Source organism: Aythya ferina, assembly GCF_964211825.1.
Source record: "Aythya ferina genome assembly, chromosome: 5".
NCBI classification, from domain to species: Eukaryota; Metazoa; Chordata; class Aves; order Anseriformes; family Anatidae; genus Aythya; species Aythya ferina.
The window spans coordinates 41,342,293-41,356,657 of NC_140301.1; the positions used below are offsets into that span (position 1 = coordinate 41,342,293).

General features: G+C 38.2%; 1 long non-coding RNA gene across 1 annotated transcript in view; it reads right to left on the minus strand.

Moving 5' to 3' along the window:
- Positions 1–4,282: 4,282 nt before the first annotated feature.
- The window catches only part of LOC311438243, a 114,760-nt gene continuing 104,677 nt past the window's right edge, over positions 4,283–14,365 (minus strand). Inside the window, exons 3-5 of the long non-coding RNA XR_014694024.1 lie at positions 12,787–12,869; positions 9,888–10,086; positions 4,283–4,897 (exon numbers count right to left, since the gene is read on the minus strand). This is a non-coding gene — a long non-coding RNA (uncharacterized lncRNA). The remainder of the gene's footprint in view (positions 4,898–9,887; positions 10,087–12,786; positions 12,870–14,365) is intronic.

Genomic DNA, 14,365 nt, shown 5'->3' on the forward strand with positions numbered 1-14,365 from the left:
TACATTGGTTTTTGCTCTTCCCTTTGTAACAACAAATAAATAGCACTAAGACCTTCAGTTGTAAATATACCAGACCCAACTGAACAGGGGCCACCTTTATTGCAAAAGTGAAAGGGGGTTTTGGGATGGGATTAATTAGGAGGAGGGAATGTAAGGGCTCCTGCTTTAAGAGGCAACTATGTTGTATCATTAGTCTGCTCGGTTTTGGGAAAAAAAAAAAAAAAAGCAACTAACAACAACACAAAACAACAAAAATTCACAGAAGAATTAAAAGCATTTTAAAGACTACCTTTCATCCTCTTTGAAGTTTCATTTTTGTTTAAAAAATGACAACTACGGCAGAGCATATGCCTTCAAATCATTTAATGCTCCTTTTACAGGAGATATTCAAAACTGACCAGCAGAACAATTGTGCCATTGAGACTCATATTTCAATGAAACATTTGTGAAAGTGACACTGCTCATTTGTAAAGTTATCAATATTCTTAACACTGAGGGCAATTTTATGAACAGTGGATAATGGAAAAAAAAATATTGCTGACATTTGTATTGCTTTTTAGTAAATAAAATATCAGTGCTTTAATACCAACTTTGAATATTAAAGTAGTCACATGAGTGTCTCTGGAATTGTTGTTTCTTATAGCAAATCTTAACAAAAGGTCAAATGGTTTGGGCAAAATATTTTAATCCCATGGAGAGAGAAAGTTGTAAAGGGAATGATGTGAAGTTTGGAAAGATGAGATCAGACTTTGGCTCAAGAGGATGCACTATAAGAGCAATTTTTAAACAGAGGCTTCAATTGCATCATTTGTTATCAACAGGCAAAACTGTCTTCTGCTTAAGAGGAGTTAATTTGGTGCAATGTGTACAACTGAAAAGAAAAACATTTGAAGAAAAAGAAATCACAAGCACAGAGTAGTCGATCAAACACTTCCATCTAGAAAATACTGGGACTTAATTCTGGTCTTCTTCATGCTCCTTGGCTGAGTATCAAAATTCTTATTTGGACAAAACTCTCACAGCTGTCTTTCTCTAGATTTTTGCCTAGCAGAAGTGACAAGAGTTTGCCATTTTGTACACCAGCCTGGTTTTCTGCTCTCTCATACAAATTTTAAGCCACTGGCTTCAGCTGAATTATTTTTGGTACACATTATTGAATGTGAAAGAGCTGATCCCTTGGATTACACATTTTATTTACTGAATGTGAATGTAACTCTAAGTCTTTTCAAGAAATTACAGCTAATGAAGCTTAGGAAATTTATTGATGGACTGGGGAAATCTTTCTGCCCTAATCTTCTCTTTTGTCTGTTACTTATTGTAATAGAATCAATAAAAACAACAGAACTGGGAAAGGAAGTAGAAGAAAGAAAACACAGAACTGCAGGCAAGTCTATTTTTCCATTAAGGACTAAGCATGCAGGCACAAGGGCACAGAAGACAGGAGCACACTGATGAAATATTCTACATGGAACACTACTAGTCAGAGTGGAAAAAATGAGACATGGGAAATCCTGCTTCAACTTTCATAATAGCAGAGAGAAACTACTTTTTTAAATTATTCGAAGAAATGTGACAATACATAAATTCTAGTGTTACAAGTAAACAAATGATTAATCAGTGAAGAAATGTTACATAATATTCTGTTTAGAAAATTTATGTAACAGGGTTTGGTCCCAAAATCTGTTTGGGGCAAGATTTACATAATTGTGGTATCTTATTATAAGAATTGCAGGATTTGGATCCAACAGCTGTTCCTCCAAACCTTAATTAAAAAGATACACGAATATGTTTCATTTTTATTATTTTCTTAAATAAAAATCTCTTTTGCCATAACTATTTCTCTTTCTGGTAGAAACATCTCCTTCCGTACCATACCATACTTTTTAACTTTTGATGTCTTGAAAAGATTTCTTGCTCGACTTCATGAACAGGTGCCTAAAAATGACAGGGAAACAAGGATAGAGTGCTGATAAAAGGTAGATCCTACCCTTTTTACTGGTAATTGTTAACAATAAATATATGGAAAAATCCTCCAAATTCCCTTTATTTGGCCAACAAGTTTACTGAAGCTACCTGCACACATCAAGAGAACAGAATTTTGGTTAAATATGGGCTCAGCTGGAACTTCAAAAAGAGGACAAAAGGGGAGAGGACTCTAAAGGAGAGTTTCCCATGGGGAGACAGTGTTTTGTTGCCAAAGCAGAAGCAAAAAAATAACCTGAAATACCCAGATCTTAGGGATTCAGATGAAGTCAAAGAACTTCCCTCACACTGTGAGGACGCACTTATATGCAGTAGCTGGTTGGAGAGGGGGTGATGTGTATCTTTTTCTCCCAGGGATGACTGTGAATGAAAAACCCTCTGAAGGACTGTTTTTTTGATCTCTGGTGGCTGCATACCCACCTTGGGCTTTCTCCTTACGTGTGGATCTATTGAGATGTGCGGCTGCTGAATTCAACACAATTGAGCCCTAACTGTGATTGGGATATGAGGACACATAATTAGCTGTGTTAGAAAACTGACCCTCAGTCTTTCATTAAGATGGAATTTTACCCTGTAAAGTATGAATGAGTAAAGACATTTTAATCAGGAAAATAAAATAACCAAATGATTTTCCTCTGTTGTTATTTTTACACTGCAGTGAGACAATGGTAGGGAAACTCACTTTAGGTGATATCACTTAATTAGGAAAAGCATCCTAATCAGATCCCCCTCCAATTGCAATAACTGTAGGGAGTCAAGTACATTTCTCTATCAAAGTAGCAAGCTGCAGTGAAGTATAGATATTGATATTTTAAATTGTGATCCAAAAACAGGCACAAACACAAAGAAAGCAAAAACACATTATCTATATCTGGTATTTCAGAATTACTTCTAAAAGATGTCAGTCATACTTCCTACAACACTTCTGCACCTCCACTTACTAAAATAATATCAGGGTCTGTACTTCCATAGCCAAGACTAATGAAGGCCAAGGCACACAGACTATTCCCATCTGTTACTCAACATGGGTAACCAGGATTATCTCAGTCCTTGCATTTTTTTGGTATTTCAGCCCATCTTACTAGGTATTATACATGACACAGAGCAAAGGAAACCTGGATCAGGATGTGGACACAGAGAAGATCTCTTGCTGGAAAGAGAGTCCTCCTGCAGTTAGCAGCTGTGCTGCCTGGTACTGTTGGAAGCACAGTATCCACATATTCTTTGACTCAGTGTAGTTGCCTTTTTTTTTTTTTTTCCCCACAGTGGTTGTGAGTTAATTGTATAGTTAAGTCTTCTATATTTATAAATATGATTACGGTTTCTGTCTCTATGTTTCTTTCCAATGCTGTGAATGCCTATTAAGGATACCATTCCACACCACTCAATTCTTTGCATAGGAAAAGTTGCTTTGTCTTACAATACTTGATGCTCTGCCTTCTGAACAGGACAAATGTAAACCCCAAGAACTTCAGAAATCAATTTCAGAGTAAATCTTAGGGTTTATTTCAGTGAAATGTGATTCTAGTGAGGCACCTCCTCCCTAACTACAAGTAGCCATGCATAATGAAAGCCATACAGAGTGGGAAGGGAAATAAATATTAAAGTACTACCAATTATGTGCAATTAGTTGCATTGCCAACACCAAGCACTGAAAAGTTACAAAACAGGCTTTAAAATAACAATTTTTTAACATATGTGTAGGATCCTGCCTATGCATTTATTAAATTTGTGTTGTTGGTTTTTTTTCTTCCCATTTTTTCTACATAAACAACAGTTAGTAACTCCAGGATTACATTAAAAACAACAATAACAACAATGCTCATTTGTTGGCTACACAACCTATGACATATTTTCAAAATGTTTTTTTCAAGGTTCTTCACCAAAGACACTAAAATGAAACTGTCCTGATATAAGAGTGAGGTTCTCTGCTTAAAGGACAAGAAGGAGTAACTGTCTACCATTTACCATGCTGATGAAAAATATGTCAGTATGTTACCAGTGAATTCTGTCCAGAATACAGACAAATGGCAAGAAAACGGAGGTGGGATTGTGTGTGGTGTGTGTGTGTACTGCAAGAGACAACAGACTGTTGTTGATATTAAAAAACTTAAGTTGATTATGGAGAGTTGTAGAAAAATCTCAAGACATTTACGTATTGGTCATTATTGGTCATTGGTCTGACATTAATGGGTACTGATACATACCAGCTCAAAGTGGTATAGGATATGTTAGCAATTACTGCAGGGGATAGAGAAGAAAACGTGAAGCATCTCCATGCCAAAGAATGAATCCATAGTACAGCTACATATTTAATAATATTCTTATAGTGCACCCCCCACAAAGGGATATAGAAAGACTACAATAGATTCAGAAAAAAAACATCAGAACTATCAGAAGAAAAACATAGATTTTTACCAAGACTTGGTTTAACACATTAACATTCTTCAGCCTGGAAACCAAACAAAGATGTGGAGAAAGTAAATAATGAAGAACTAAAGGGCATCCAATGAAATGATGAGGTAGCAGGTTTAAAAGTAACAAGACAAAATGCTGCGTGGTCTTATTGTGAAACTCATTGCTGCAGGATTTTGCAGGGTCAGCATACAAGGGGTTAAAAAAAAAAAAAGACAAATTCATGTGGAAAAAAAAAGGGGGGGGGATTTGTGTGGCTATTAACAATAACAAGACTCCAGCAAAACTTTATGTTCAGGAAGTCATTAAGTAATAGATTGCTTAGATATGTAAGTAACACCACAGTAGGACCACGCTCTACTTCCCCTATCTTTTAGATTCTTTCCTTTAGAGTTTGTTATTGACCATTGACAGGCACTGTATCCTGGATTAGCTAGGCTTCTATCTGATCCAACACATTCATTCTCCAGTTATGTTCTTCACATAAGAAGATTTTTTTCTGGAAAAAAAAAAAAAAAATATATATATATATATATAAATTAAAAATTGTATTTTCTCGTAGCAACATGCTTATATATATGTGTGTGTATATATATACACCTTAGATATTAAGAGCTTGATAAAATCACAATATGTGGAAATGCACGTTCGAAAACCTAGATAATCTGCATATAACATATAATAGCTCATTGATTTTATTAAACCACTATGCCATTTCTTTATCTTAAAGCCTGCAGAATCATCTATTTTTCACCAAGACTCCACCATGTAGCTACCTGATGATCAAAAGTAATTTTGAAGGAATGGAATGGGTGTATACTGGATGGAACCATTTGTGTCCAGCCTTTCTGAAGAATTTGGAAAGAGAACAGGAGCTAACATGATAACCTGTAAAGCACAGTTTAAAAGACTGCAGTTCACTCAATAGTAATTTAGGCATAGACAAACGATGCTGGGGCAGAGCAGGTGGGCACGCACCCAAAGCAGAATGCTTCTTTTTAACTGCAGGACCAGCTGAAGGGAGAAGAATATGGATATATTGAAGCAAAATGTTATGATTCAGGGAAAAAGCTTATGAGGACATGATAGGAAAGGCACAGATTATTTCTTCAGAGGTACTAACACAGAGAACACACAAGACTGACAAGGTAAAGAAATACCTGCAAAAGTTTATTATTTTTTTCTACTGCTCTATTAGCTAACGGTAGTGAATGATTTTGAAACATTCACAAGTGCTGTGTTGTCTTACTTTAACTGTTACATATGCCTGGGAAGTGATAAACTAGAGCCTGGAAGCTGGAGCTCAGGGTACTCACTGTAATGAGCAGCCTGGTAAGCTGGAGCTGCTCTTGAAGGCTCATGGCAGGTGGACAGCAAGAACCCATTTTTGTAAAGGGATTAAAGACCGAAAGCAGATGCCTAGGATACATGTCAGAGATGTCAAGGAAAGAAGCAGTGCTGCAGCTTACTCAGACTAAGGGAAGCTTAAGAGCAAACTGATCCAAAAGGCTAGGGCCCAGTCACAGGGTGCCTGGCAGGATGGGCTTTAGGAGGACTGAGTGACAGAGTCAGCGAAATAAAGATTTGCACAGGGGGAGAGCAGAAAGCTTTGAGGGCTGGAATTCAACTGCCTGTTTGTATACAGCCTGACAGGCTGTAGTACTAATCTCCTCTCACCTACAGACTGAAGGAGAAAGCGCAAGCCTCTGCTGACTCCTCCTGGGTTCAGTGGCCACCAAAGCTGGGAGAGAGCACCCTGCTCTCCAGCTGCCAGTGGGCAAACAGTTGCTGCTGCAAAGCAGTCGCTTTGCTTGCTCTCCCTGTAAGTCTAAGACCTGGTCATTGTAGGAGAACGCACCCCTTGCATTGCAGATACTCTACAATGAATTTAGAACACATATGGGGTTTACTGCTGTAATGTCAAAAATCACATTCTATAATGTCTGCGCTACTATAATGTCATGCATTTTACTGTTACCATGTATCAAAATAACTGATGTTTTGAAGTTTTCCATCTAAATAGAAAGTTCTAACTCTACAATTGAACCCAAATCCAAATCTGTTACTCAGTTATGTCTTATTTAAAAAGTCTGAGGTGTTTTATTTTATTTTATTTTATTTTATTTTATTTTATTTTATTTTATTTTATTTTATTTTATTTTATTTTATTTTATTTTATTTTATTTTATTTTATTTTACTTTATTTTATTTTATTTTATTTTATTTATTTATCTTGGTCAGCTTTACTTAACCTGGTACTTTCAAAATATCTCCTTAATAAGTGGATGTTCTAAAATATCTTTGGAGCTTCATTTCTAAGCAGACCATCATTTCTAAACATGTTCATTTATGAGAGCTCACTAGTTTGGTCATCTGTGTATTCTAGGTCAACTCAAACATGTACTATTAATGTTGTTGTGGACATCTAAGGGTGTGAGAGCTGGGAGAGCTGGGAAAAGTACAAGGCTTCTAAACATAACACCTTGAATTGTCTGCTTTTTTCTCAATAGTGGGTCTGATCAAATATACTTCCTACACATATATACACAAATAAACTCTCTACACATCCCACCTCACACATCACAGACCTGTATAATGCTACACTGAGGAAAACATACTTTAAAACAAGTAATCTTTCATAGCTAAGATGCTTGTGTATTTTCCTGCTCCTTTTTGCTGTCAAAGAGATGAAACCATAAATAATATTTTAGATCCATGCTAATCTCAGTAAATATATTTACTGTATTCTACGAAGTTACTAGAAAGTCTTTATTTGATTTTATCTAATTATCACATAAATGCAGGAACATTAAGTGGGCTGATGTCAGCAATCAGGACTGCTTGTTACACAACATCAGTAACAGGGGCTCAGGTATGAAACAACTGTAATTATAGGTATTTAGCCAAAATGTATGTCAGTTGTAACTGATTAGCTGTGTAAGTCTTTTAAAGTAATTGAAATACTTCATAAATAAAAGCCGTAAACTTAGCAACCAACAATATGGAGTTATATAGAAGTTTGATTGATGGTACAATGATATTTAATTCTCAATGTCTTTTTCTTTACTTTTACTGATTGTTGCAAACCTGTTTCTTCTTAGAATTTCTTAGAATTTCCTTATTGGATATTTTTGTCCTCCCCATTATGTTTCTCTTCTTTTTTTTGTTTGTTTTGGGATTAAAATGAAGGTTGAGTGAAGACAAGTCTGGAAATTACCCAGCATTCATCTAACTTGCATGTACATTAAAACTTGATTCTGATGTGGCAAGCATAAAAATCATGTCTCAAAAATATTTCATCATGATTTCCTCAAGCTCTCCTGTGCAATGCCTGTAATTTTCAATGGACCCTTCAGTGTATACATAATTCTGTCAAGCACAGTGTTGCTAAGGCATCTGCCATTCAACAGCATGTTGCAGCTATTGCCAACTGATGTAGCTAGCTTGTCAGACTGCAAACCAACCTTCACCAATATGTAAATGATTCAACTCTTTCTTTGGAAAAAAAGGTGAACTGATGTTTTCATGTGATGAGATATATGTTCTGAGTGATATATATATACTAATGCAGCATCAAGCGTCAAATAGTTGTTTTCTGTCAAGACTGGCCACATCTCATTAACTATATGATTGCATTAACTGACTTACAAAACAAACAAACAAAAAAACAAATAAAAAAACTTTTATGTGGAAGGCACATGGAAAATATGTTTTGGTTAATTTAAGTCACCTTAAACTTTATAACCAAATTGAATCAGTACATATCACATGGACATCCCAATGGGTGCCTAGCAGCAGAAGCCTGGAAGTATCTATTGTACCATACATAAAAATCTCAATTTTAAAGCCTCAATTGCCACACTGCAATCTGGTAACTCCTGCCTGTGCAGCAGAGTGGGATTTCTCTGCTTTGGCTGCCAAAAGACATTACCGCCGTATACTTGCAGCAATCTAACACTGCACTGAGAAGAACGACCTAAAGCAGCTGCAGTCTGCAGCCATGGTGAATATCCCCTAATTTCTAACTAATTTCTAATTAAGCAGAGGATGAAAACATTCATCACACACTGCCCCCTGACATCACCACCTAATACCATTTGCCCACAGAGAAGGGACATCCAGCCTGTCAGTCTCGTATGTTTGGTTCCTTGTGTTTGTTTACAGCTCGTTCATAAGATCTGACTTACAGCTAAGGCAGGCAGGGCTCTGCCCAGGTGCTGAAAGGTTTGCCATCAGACGCTACTGGTTCTGCCAAGGCTGAACCACTGGCCATTCATGGGGAAGTATCAAGTTGCCTGACCTGAAGTGAGCTGTCACAAATTTCAGCATGGCAAAAAGCATGACTCACCGCTACGTGCGGTTCCGAAAAGCCCTTAGTAGAGGAAAACATGTGACTTTGCACTTGCTAAAGCAGGGCCACTCTAGAGTTTACAGCTGCTATCAGCCCTCAAAGCTCTTCCTCTTCACAAACAACAGTGCTTTATGCATGAAGACTGTCTCGAGAGCAAGACAGAGGAGCCCTGATGGAACCATATTCCATTGAAACGTGCGATTTTATCAGTTCACTTCAGAATAAAAATTCTGCTTTGTCATTTACAGGACTTTTCTCAAGCACCTGAAGTGCATGTAACTGGAGCTGAGATTGCATGGGGGTAGCGCGTGGTCCATACGCTTACCGAAAAACTCCCTGCCCCCACCAATCCCCTCCCTCCCCATCATTTAGCTTTAGTTTCCTGCTGTTACTTGTCTTTTTCCCTCTTACCATGATCCTAGCACCACTTGTGTTTCCAGGACAGCGCTAAAGACGTGGTGCCAGCACCACTGGGAAAAAGAGAAAGGAATAGATATGTGGATTGAGAAAAGCAGACTGAAGAGTCATCAGATGTATTGTCACTCTCTGCTGTTCTTTACATGCAGACTTTTTTTTTTTTTTTTTTTGAGGGGATATATTTTCACAGCCTGACGTACCCATTCGCCATGTTTTCAGTCCCCATCAGAAACCCATAGCTAGGATTTTCTCTTTACCAGTTGTGTTGACTTTGGACTTCACTCTTTCATCACTGGCTGTGACAGAGGATCAGGTTATGGCAGCCATGCCCTGAAGGGCAAGTGGAAGACATACTGCATGCACAAGTCAAAATCATGCTCACTGGTGCAGAGCAGGAGTTTAATCCTGTCACACCTGAATTTTTCTCTACCTTGTTTTATACTTCATTGAACACAAAAAGATAACACACATCAGAAATATTCTGGTAAGCCTTAGAAATCCTGCAATTACAGTAACAACATGCCTTTCAGGACTCTGCCTTGCAGGCCCAAAGTTGTCCCATGGCATGGCTGGCCCTGCAGATGTCCTCAGCACCTCCAGTGGTGGGTGGGGGGCTTAGTGAGGGGCTACTTGTGAAGCAGGGAGGATGAAAAAATACCGTGTTTGGGGGCTTGCCCCAAAATGCCTCTAGTCTCCTGGCCCTGCATTGTGAAGAGCTCACCCTGACTGTAAAGAGCAGCCCCCTTAGGTACATGGTGAGGAAAGCTGAGCAGGAGATTCTGCATCCTGAGCAGGACGTGGGAGGTTTGGAGTCATGTTGCTTCATCAGCTCCAAGCTGGACCCACGAAGCATCTTCGTGTCCCTCATTCTGCCTGAGGCCGGGACCGACACGCCCCACTGTTTTCTCACGCTCCCTTTCCTGGGGAAGGGAGGAAAAAAAAAAAAACATAAAAATATGTATATTTTCGGCCAGTTGAATTTCAGGCTATCCCAGCGGCTCGGGGAGCACGGGGGGCGGCGAGGAGGCGGGCGGCAGCGCTGCCCTTTGCACCGCGGAGGCGCGGCGGTGCCCGGGCGGGCGGCGGCAGCTGGCGGGGAGCGGGCACGCCTCGGCTTTCCCCAGGCACTCGAAAGATACTTTAAAGACGCTGAAGAGACACTTCGCGGGGCTGATCCATTAATGTCGTTTTATTAGCAGCTTGACACGAGAAATCCAAAATTTTCGGGGCGATAAGTTTATGTTTGTTTGTTTTCCGCGCACAATGAACTCCAGGCAATTGCCTCTCTCTGGATTGCCAAGCAGGGGGGTGGGAGCTGAGAGCGCGGGGACGCGCTGAGCCCTGAGCTCTAATGGAGGGTTCTGTTTGTTTCCATGATTACAGCTATAAATAATAATAGTTAAAAAAAAAAATCCCGACAACTTCGGGTGTTTTCATTCTCCGTGTCCCGGGGGTTTCCCCGGCGGCGTGCTGCTGCTGCTGCCGGGGCCGCGGTGTTTTTTTTCCATTTCCCGGCGAGCTGCAGCTAAAAGGCTGGCTCCGGCTCCCCTGTGTACTCGGGGCCGCGGGGATGCCGCGGGGATGCTGCGGGAATGCCGCGGGGATGCCGCCCCGCTCCACTCCGCTCCGCTCCGCGCCCCGGCCCCGCGGCCGCCGCCGCCTCCCGAGCATCCCCTTGCCGGGCTGGAGCTCCGTCCCCTTTTTAAACCGTGCCCCACTTTGTATTGGCTGGCGAGCAAGCCTGAAAATGGATATTACAGCTTTTTATGATATAATATCCCTCTAATTGGTGCTTCATAGGGCCGTGCCTGAATTCTTTTCAATTAAGCCCTAAACTACAGTAACTGTTTCTCTCAGTACATGCTGGAAAAGCCATTCACGAGAGAGGCGACTGGTACTGCACAATTCCAAAGTACCTTTAATGTGTCAAAAATGTTTTGTGAAGAAAGCAACACTGTAAATGCAATCACCTACATTGGTGTCCCCATTGTTAAGCGGGAGCCAAAGTATTGCTAATTGTCCTGCGTTTTAGCTGGGTTTTTAGAGCATTATGTAGTAAGTACACCGAAGGGTCAATTTGTGAAGTGAAATACTTAGCATGCAAAGCGTAATACAAGATGCTGTGTAATACTTGACCTCTCAGCATAATAAATGTAGCAGTGAAACGCTGTGCATTCAGGATTCGCTGAATAGAGCCTCCGCAGAGGAACAAAACCAGAAAATGTTCTCTTCATTCCTTTTTTTTTTTTTTTTTTCACTAAGCGAAAATTATTCTTTATAATGGCCATTGCAGCAATTAGCCAGCATTTGGGGAGAATAAATGTGCAGAAATAGCAATTTCTTATTTTAAATGAGATTTTTGTATGGAGCCTGCAAATTACTTGGAGGTATATGAATAATTGTTGCCTTAGTTTTATGCTACAGAATAGGGTGTGGGTGGGTATAAAGATTTCCTATTTGCAGTTAAATGTTTAGACATTTTATTATTTTAATTTCACTCTCAGTCTGTCTCGATTGACCCTGCTTTCCCCACTGATCATTTCACGTATGCCAGGAAGCAAGTACTCTGATGATGGAAGCTTTCCAATTAGAGCTTTATGATTTGGGTGTGTGTGTGTTGGGGGTGGTGGTGGTGTCTTTCCTTGTTGTTTATTTATTTATTTGTAATCTTTTTCTTTTTTTTTTTTTTTTTTTTAATGAATGTGACATGTTAGTGCAATCAGTTTTTACTTTGGACATTACTATGTTGATTTGAATTTAGCTTGCTAAATCAAAACATTTTAAGAATGCAACATATTTGCTGGACAGTTCTCATTATCCTCTAGAATGGTAAACCTAACTGGTTCTTTATTTACAAATTTTGAAGGTTTTGTGCTCAAAAAAAAAAAAAAAAAAAAAAAAGGCAAAAAATCTTTCTCTTGGGCCTTACAGATTCCTGATTTAATGTCTGTAAGGATTCAAATCCTTACAGATTTAAATTTTTACGTGGATTGAAATTTTTGTGCTTCACTTGCTAAAGTGGGAAAAGTTTTGTGAATCTGAAATTAAAACAATTTCAGAGAAAGGACTAAAAGTTCTGACAGCTAAAGCCTATTAGGAATAGTTCATTTCATAAATAAATAAATAAATAACCTTTGTTGCATATTTCACTAAAACTGCACAGTAATGGGAGTTTGTACTCTGAATAATAGATCTTCCTTTATAACTCTCTAACACTGGACCAAGAAAAAAGCCTGGATAATTAATTTAGAGTGTATAACTCCCTTGGTCTAAAGCTCTAAAGCTCCACTACATAAGTTACTTCTTTTCACTCTTATTTCCCCTAGACACCTATCCTCATTTCTGTAAATTGCATACAACCTGGATTGTCCCTCAAAGTGTGATTTCTTAGGTAGTAAAATGACAGTCTGAATACAAACAAACACTGTTTTCTTACCTGACCCATAAAATTGAATGGGCCTAGGAAATAAGTATTCTTTCCCAAACTTGTTCCTGTTCTTATAATAATAGCAAATGTTTTTCATGACTTTTGCACTTTAATATTATTCGAGACTTTTGCAAGGTAAGTAAATACAGTTCCTTTTTGATTATACACAATAATATGTTAAAATTACTAGTACAGTCCTGATCCTGCAGCCACTGCATATTTCAAAACTTCCATTTTATTAAGGTGTCATATCTGTAGCAACTTGTAGTTGAAATCCTGAAAGAAAAAAAAAAAAAGAACAAAAAACATCCATGAACAAATCTGTAGTAGTTTTACATCTTGAGGATCTTCTAGAATGAACAATTTGTAAATTAAAAATGTTCTATTAATGCTGTATTCAGATCTTTTTCTCTTGATTTCTTGATAGTAGAAACAGACTCCATGGGTTTATGTACTAGTAAAAGCATAGGATTAACATCAATGATATTAATGATATATTACACTGCAAAGTCATATTTAACCATGATTTTTTGGCATCCTGACTTGTTCTCTGCCTACCATATTTTCTTTGAAAGTTCAGGTCATCTTTGTACTTTTAAAAGAAACTGATCTACCTTCTGAAAAAAAGGTAGATAAAAGAAACTGATAACCTTCTAACACAAACTTTGTACACCTTTAAATAACAATTTGTCCTCATTTCATTTGGAGAGTGTCAAAGCTAAGCATCCTCTAAGTTAGCGGTAAAGTTATGCAATAAACATCTAGAAAAAATATCTTTGGTTAGGTTCTCTGCTGAGTTATATTCTCTGAAGCCAAATGATTTGCATCAGTTAACTGTGTGTCTCCCAGAGATTTATATTGCTGGAAATTAAAAAATGTAGCTGTGGAATACATGGGACAAACTTTTAACATTCAAATGCCCTTAAATATTATATGAAATCAAATGAGTTGATTTCTATGTGAACCATATACTGTTCAATTTTTTGAGGTATACACAATTGCATTCACGGTATAAAGAAATCCTGTCTTAGAAGGAGAAGATAGAGAAGGCAACAGGCTCAGTAAGTTATTCACAACTTCTCAGGATACTTAAAACTTCTACATTTCAGAACATGCATTCAAAAGATCAAGCAATAATATCACACCGCATAAATGCACGTAGCATATCTTCTGTATTTCACTTTTGCCTTTGTCAAATGCTGCTGACTGAGATTATACTGGTTATACTAGAGCAATCATTGGTAGTCTGCTACATTTAAATGAAAAGTTCAACTTATTTTTCATTATCCAGTTGAGAGCAATACCTTCATGCAGAACATGCAGAATGTTCCTGGGTAACATGCTTTCAATATGTGTTATAAAAGCTCCAATATGAGAAGGTTGTAATGGACTTTTGTTTCTGTCATCTTATGGAATGGATGATCAGTGGAGCAGTAAATAACGTCACTTCTTCAGCATCTTTATTCTGTGGTGCATGTTAGTCTTTAGTGCAGTATATAAGGAAAAGCACTGTTGTTAGAAGCATATATTTTAAAATCATTGCTAAGGGCTTTGCTAAGAGAATCCCTGAGAGCCATCTAACATATTGCTTGGCCAAAAGCCAGAAGTGAAGAAAGTGTAGCGTGTGTTGCCTTAGCTACCTTTATGACAATATTATTTACACATTTTTGTGCTTCAGTGGTTAATTCTCTAAATAACCCCAAATAATCTAAACATTAGTCAGACAAAGTCCTTAAACTTGGTAAGTACTTCTAGATATGCTTTCATCAATC